The sequence below is a fragment of the Phoca vitulina genome, unplaced genomic scaffold (genome assembly GCF_004348235.1).
Source record: "Phoca vitulina isolate PV1807 unplaced genomic scaffold, GSC_HSeal_1.0 scaffold49, whole genome shotgun sequence".
NCBI lineage: Eukaryota > Metazoa > Chordata > Mammalia > Carnivora > Phocidae > Phoca > Phoca vitulina.
Window position 1 is genome coordinate 8227303 of NW_022589752.1, and position 7643 is coordinate 8234945.

Below are 7643 nucleotides of genomic sequence, written 5' to 3' on the forward strand. Positions count from 1 at the left end.
GGGGGGGTTGCTTGGTTGCCTGTGGTGTGAAAAGGGATTTGGGACCTAACTGCTCCATTTCTAGCATTTCAACCCATCTTTCTGTTTTCAGCCCTGCCTCTCACCCTGCCTTCAGAGATAACCGGCAGCACAATTCCTGAGACTTTCCAGGCTCCTGAAGCAGGGGTTTGCTTCTTGGTTTCCCCCTCTGCAGGCAGTGTGGTTTCAGCTTTCTCTGGTCTGCTGGATCAGTTAGCAATTGCCCAGCCCAGCTGCTTTTTGGCTTCCAAAGTTTGATTTACATCTCTCAACTGCTCTTCTGCTGTCTCCCCTCAAGCTCTCTACTTCCTCAGAGGTTTAAGTCTTTTTTAATCCCTTAAATACCATCCGGGTGGGGATTCAGGAAGGAGCATCAACCCACTCCTGCCTCTGAAAGTCCACCAATCCCTCGACTCCACACTTGCCAAACACTCTCTAGATCAGCTCCTTGCTTTGCCGGAGAAGGCTGTGCTTCAGTAAGTATTCAATCTGGCTTTTTATCTAGGTATTGAGTGGTAGTCTTTTCCTTCAATAGACCCTAGCAACTACCCCCCGTCCTGCACGTGGGAAGCATTCGGTGGGCAGATAATTGCTATATATAAGCATGCCTTGGAGATACTGCAGGTTCCATTCCAGATTACTGCAGTAAAGCAAATACCACAATAAAGTGAGTCAAATGAATGTTTTGGGTTCCCAGTGCATACAAAAGCTATGTTTACGGGCAACCCTGTCAGGACCCCTCTCACTCTTGAGAGCTTTTTCTTTATTTTCACAACAAACTATCCCAACAAACTATCCTCCCAACAAACTATCCTCCATGGGGACTCCTCTGGATTGCGTACTGCAAAATTGGGTAATTAGCCCTTGTAAAACTTTTCTAGTAATTTCCATGGGTTGAACGGTGGGTTCTTCAAGGCAAGGTAAAATAAGGCGTGACCTTCTTAGCAATAATAAACTTCTATCGCTTTACTCCATCTCAGTTGTCCACACGATTCATTCTTCGACTCTGTGAGACAAGAACCTCGCTCTCCTGCTTCATTTTGGTGCCAAAACCCAGCATCATTTCCATCGAAGGGTGAGTAAAAGTGGACACTTCTTTTCTTTCCTGGGAGACGTCTCTCCCTTGGATGACCTCTTCTCATAAACAGCAAAACCGGGCACCTGTCGGCCAGTTAAAGGCAAATAGTGCAGCCCCCCGTCTTAAGTCTCAGGTGACAGGCTTCTGGACAAAAGTTTGGTCAACCCCCCTTCCTCAAAAGAAGGGAATGTTGGCCTAACCCTACCCAGTTCTGCTTTCTGTTCATTGGCTTTTCTTAAATGGCCTTCTCCCACCTCAGGGACTTTGCCTATGGTAGGGCCCTTTCAATCTCCAGTGATCACTATGCCCTTTTAATCAGGGATTCATTTCAGGAAGAGTGTTGCCTGTGTAGATACAAGGTTTTTTTCATTTAAAGATTTGTTTCCTGAGAACTTAGGTCAGGAGGATCTTTTCCTCATTTTTGCTGCTTGCTAAGACATTGTTTTTCTGTTAGGTACAGTTTAGGTTTAATCAGGGCCAGGGATCAAAATCCAAGTTATCAGCAAGCAGGATTAGGACTATCTCTTTATATGTAAAGTTGGAGGGAGCCGAATATTTCCTGGGCATTTACTTCCCTTGGAATACATTGGCAGGCGAGAATTCTACCACTGAACTACCCATGGAATACGTTGGGCATTAAGGAGGGAATTACAGACCCCCAGCCAATTCCTCGATTGGTTAGATTAGCGGCTGGAACTTTAATGAATCATATAATTGAGGCTTTCTTGTTCCAACAACAGAAATACGAAATTACGATGATGCTAAATCTCAGGATCTGTACCCCTCAACAGGGCCATGCTTGCAAATGGGAACTCAGGTATACAGACAGAAAAACCGCCTAGGGGTAAGGTGAGGGAATATAATCAAATCAAAGTTTAAGCTGTTAACCTCACTAAGCCTTTATGATTGGGCCAGACTTTGGGGGGGGGGGGGTGGTATCCAGAGGAGAAAAGGAGGATCAGGTGACAGATGGGTAAGAGTGGCTACTCCCGCCTGCCTGAGCCCTCCTCAACCCAAGATGTTAGGCCACTCTTTCACTTTGGGTAGGAAACCATGGGACGCCTTGGTTCACGGGGGAGAGCTGATATGTAGGGACTCTTTCATAGTCACCTCTCTATAATAGGTACAGGGTAACTCCTACCGGGATCGCAAGATGGGAAACAAACTATCCTCCATGGGGACTCCTCTGGATTGCGTACTGCAAAATTGGGTAATTAGCCCTTGTAAAACTTTTCTAGTAATTTCCATGGGTTGAACGGTGGGTTCTTCAAGGCAAGGTAAAATAAGGCGTGACCTTCTTAGCAAGTCATGGTCTCTTCTTCAGTTCCCAAGGACTCTCCCTTGGAGTGCCTTTTAACCCACTGGAAACAATTTGGATTGCAAATTTAGGAAAGGATTGAGCTCCTCTAACATTCACTGCGTGGCCTCAGTGGGATCTATCAGGTCTCTTCTGCAGGAGACAGGGCGAATAGCCAGGTACTCTTGGTCCATCTAGGCTTTCAGGGCTCTAAATCAGGACCCAGACCTAAGGGCTTCTTGCAGAACGTGTTTGGTGGTAACCAGACCAGTAAACTCCCTCCTGACATATTGGATAATTGTCTAAACAGGCCTCCTCCAAATAAACCCAGGTGCTGGAGGAAACACAGACCCTCCCTAGCAAAGGGGATGCTGACTCTCACTCTCACTGTTCCTCCTAATAGATGTGGGGGCTTCTCCCTCACTCATTTCCCAGGTTAATGGCTAGAAGTGGAGCCAACTGTGGTTAGTCTACCTTAGGACGGGGACTTTAAGGAATATTCCCAAGCAGCTACCGAAACTCCCTTTGTTTTGGGGAAATTCCCTGTCTTCTCTGGCCTGACATGGACTGCCTAATCCCACTTGTTGGTGGATAAACATGGCGTTTACTCATTGTCCAAGTGGATGAGCTTTAGAACTGAGAACCCTTTTTCTCTGTCCTCTGCGGCACTTTGCCTCTTCTGTCTGCCCCACCCCTGCCTGTTTCTGCACCTTGGGAGCAGCCTGCATACACTGCTCACTTCAGACTTCCCCAAGAGTGTCTCAGGTCAAAATTGACGGTGGGGAACAAAATGATTGACTTTTAAAAGTGGACCCAGGGGCGCCTGGATGGTTCAGTCAGTTAAGCGTCTGCCTTCGGCTCAGGTCATGATCCCAGGGTCCTGGGATCGAGCCCCACATTGGGCTCCCTGCTCAGCAGGAAGCCTGCTTCTCCCTCTCCCACTCCCCCTGCTTGTGTTCCCTCTCTCGCTGTCTCTCTATGTCAAATAAAATCTTTAAAAATATAAATAAATAAATAATTAATAAAAGTGGACCCAGGTGGAACATAACTTGGTATTTAAACTAAGTTTGTTGGTTTAATTAAGATAGACATGTCTTTAAAGTTATCAGCATTCAATGTGAAACTGATAAGGAAAATCTGTGTCCTAAGATGGCCTACCAAGCCATCGAGAGAGTCCCAGTCCCTGCCCCGGTGCTCTTCCTGGTTCTTCTCCCTGCTCTGCTTCCCACGCACACCAATCTGGGTCCTTCTCCCTGCCTTATTTCGCGCATGCACCAAAAGTGCCAAGTATGCAGAAGTAGGAGTGTATAAATTGCCCCTTTGTTTGCACTCGGGGCTCAGACCTTTGGAGACCACTCTCCTCTGAGCCCAACGGCGATAAATAAACCTCCTATCCTCCAAGATCTCTGGGTGCTGCTTGGTTCTTCCATCGGGCGATCCAGTCCAGGTTCCGTAACATTTGGTTCCCCGACCGGGAAACCCAACCACACTGGCCCATTGTTGCCACCAGTTTGGGGGCAATGGCGGGGTGGTGATGGAAGGAGGGATCCTAACGGAGAAGGCGGCCCTGCCTAATTTTCCCCAGTCTCCCACCCTGGTCACCTCGGGCCGGCCCCACTCCACTGTTCCTGCCGGACTCGAGGAGACTTGGCGGGTGAGGACCTGGTCCCTACGTCGGATTCCGGTAAGGCCTGGGGCCCCAGGACCCAGACAGGCCCACCCCCATTGGGGTGGAAGGGGAGCCTGATCACCTCCCAGAGACCTCTTAGAGGTCTCACAGGTAGGGATTCCCAGGGAGGGAATGTAATAACTTCTGGAGTGTGAATGTGTGAGTGAATGTGCAGTCCGACCTGGCTTGCTCATGCGGACTGATTGTGTGACTCCACGGGCGGGCACCCTTAAGGTCGCCAGAAGCCTACAGAGTCTGAGTGGGCCTGTCTGTGATTCCGTGGTGAACGGCATACAGTCTATGGTGGCATCAGAATAGTTTCCGATCGTAAGTCACAACGCTGAGACCACTACGGCTAAGCCTCACCTAAGCTCCTTCGGGACACAGCCAGATGGGCATCTGATTGGTCTCCTCACCTCAGGAGGCACCCCCCACTTTGTCTCTGCACCACCGCACACGGGGACATCACCATGGGGTCAGGGCAGAGTAAACCTACGGTTCTAGACACCATGATCAAAAATTTCAAGAAGAGGTTTTCGGGAGACTATGGAGTTAGGATGAACCCCGGCATGTTGAGAACTCCGCCACCATTGGTTTCACTGGCACCCCCAGGCCCAAAGGATCCACTTTGTCCAGGACCAGCAGCCAGGCTGTGCCCCAGGCCAGGCACAAGCACCCTCCAAATGCCAGTACGAGAGATGCAGGAACCCGAAAGACATGATGAAGACGAGACAGTCCCACCCAGCCATTCCATGATGTATTATCAGCCCTTCTCCACCACCAACCTCCTCAATTGGAAACATAACAACCCATCCTACTCCAAGAAACCATAGGCCATGATAGACCTCATAGAATCCCTCTTTCAGACTCATTGGCCAACCTGGGAAGATTGGCAACAGTTACTCCGCACCCTGTTTAACACAGAAGAAAGGAGAAGAATAACGAAAGGTGCACGGCGGTACCTGGAAGAGCACGCACCAGCGGGAGTCATCGACCCTGCTGCCTGGGCTAATACGGCCGCACCCGAAGCTCACCCAGCATGGGACTTCACCACAACCGAGGGACAGGCCCACATCCACTGGTACCAGGAGGCCCTCCTCCGGGGAATCCGGGCAGGAGCTAAGAAACCCATGAACATGACTAAGGTATTCTCGGTCACTCAACAACCAGGGGAGTCCCCCGGGGACTACTACGAAACACTATGTGAAGCCTACAGGATATACACTCCATTTGACCTCGAGGCACAGGAAAGCCAACAGATGGTAAACACCTCCTTCATGGCTCAGGTCTCCCCAGACAGAAAAAAACTTCGGAAACTAGATGGTTTTGCTGGGATGAATGTCACCCATCTAATAGAGATTGCCAATAAGGTCTACATGAACAGGGAGGTTGCAGCCGAACGGGAAGCTGACAAAAAGATAAAAAAGAAAGTCAGCCTCCTCGCACCGCCCTGAAAGAAAAGGACAACACAAAGATGGGGAGACCCCAACCACCGAAATGGGGGAAGCCCAGAACCCCCTTGGCAAGGGATCAATGTGCCTACTATAAAGAGAAAGGGCATTGGAATAACGAATGTCCCAACCGGGGAAAGGCTCAAAGGCCCAGCCATTACAAGGAAGAACCCCAAGAGGAGGACCTCATAGGCCTTACGGGAATGGACTCAGACTGAGGGAGACTGGGCTCTTTCCTCCTTGGCCCCCATGAGCCCACGGTCAGAATGAAGGTGGGGGGCCAACCAGTGACTTTTATAGTTGATACTGGGGCCGAGCACTATGTTGTCACCTCCCCAGTGGCCCCTTTCAGCAAAAGGACTGTGACCATCCTTGGGGCCAGTGGGATGCAGGCAATACAACAGCCCTTTTTCAGGCTCGCCAGTGCAAACTCGGGGGCCACAAGGTCTGACACGAATTCCTTTATCTGCCTGATTGCCCCATCCCTCTCCTGGGCCGAGACCTACTCTCCAAGCTTAGGGCTCAGATAACCTTTGAGCCCACTGGACACACTAGCCTCCAATTGAACCCAAGGCAAGAGGAGACAGGGTCTCTAATACTAGCAATTACCATGCCAAGAGAAGAAGAATGGAGGCTATTCTGTGCCCAGGCCCAACTGAGCAGCCCGCCAGAGTTCAGACTCGCCTTCCCTTCAGTATGGGCTGAAAAGAACTCACCTGGACTAGCCTGGAATCAGGCCCCTATCATTGTTGAACTGATCCCAGGAGCCCAACCTCAGAGGCAAAGGCAATACCCCCTTCCACAAGAAGCTAAGGTCGGCATCCAAGAACATTTGACCAAACTCAAAGAAGCAGATATTCTAGTCGAGTGCCAGTCGGCCTGGAATACCCCACTCCTGCCAGTCAAGAAGCCAGGAGGGGGATACCGACCAGTTCAAGACCTGTGGGCCATCAACAAGGTGACCATCTCTCTGCACCCAGTGGTCCCGAATCCATACACCCTCCTTGGCCAATCCCAGGGTCAGCCAGATGGTTCACTGCCTAGATTTGAAGGATGCCTTCTTCTGCCTCCACTTAGCTCCCCAGAGCCAGCCACTATTTGCCTTTGAATGGTCTGAACCTGATACAGGGCGCCAGATGCAACTGACTTGGAAGCGCCTCCCGTAGGGGTTTAAAAACTCACCAGCCCTCTTTGGGGAAGCACTGGCCGTGGACCTTGCCAGCTTCCCAAGAGAGGCAACACGATGCACCCTCCTCCAGTATGTGGATGACCTCCTCCTCGCCAGTGACACACAAGAAGACTGCACAAAAGGCACAAAGGCCCTCCTACAGCTCCTGTCAGACTTGGGATACCGAGCCTCATGGAAGAAGGCACAAATCTGCTGACAACAGGTCCGATACCTTGGTTTCCTCCTCAACCAAGGGAAAAGAGAAGTAGGGCCGGAGAGGAAAAAGGTCATCATCTCCCTGCCACAGCCCCAGACAAAAAGGGTCCTACAAGAATTCCTGGGGGCTGCAGGATTCTGCCGCGTCTGGATCCCTGGGTTCTCGGCAATAGCAAGAACCCTCTATGATCTCTTAGGGGGACCAGATCGAGAACCCCCTGCCTGGACTGAGGAAGCAGAAGCCACTTTCACAGAGATAAAGACCGCCCTGGGGCGGGCTCTAGCCCTGGGCCTACCAGATGTAGAAAAACCCTTCAATCTCTTTGTGCAAAAAAGGAAAAAATAGCGCTCGGGGTACCCCCCCCCCGGGGTGTTGGACCCTGGCAACAGCCAGTTGCTTACCTGTCAAAAGAAGCTGGACCCCATTGCAGCAGGATGGCCACCGTGCCTCAGCGCTGACAGCCACAGTCCTACTCATCAAGGAGGTGGACAAACTTACCCTGGGGCAAGGACTTACCGTCAAAGTCCCTCATGCAGTTGTGTCCCTCATGAACACACAGGGACACACACCGCTTCCTTCCCAACTCTTAGCTAGCACAATACCAAGGGCTCCCCTGCGAAAACCCACAGGTCACCCTCGCAACAGTAAGGACATTAAATCCAGCAACCTTTCTCCCCACGGAAGAGGGGGAACCAGACCATGACTGCTCTCAGGTGACTGATGAAGTCTACACGAGCCGTCCAGA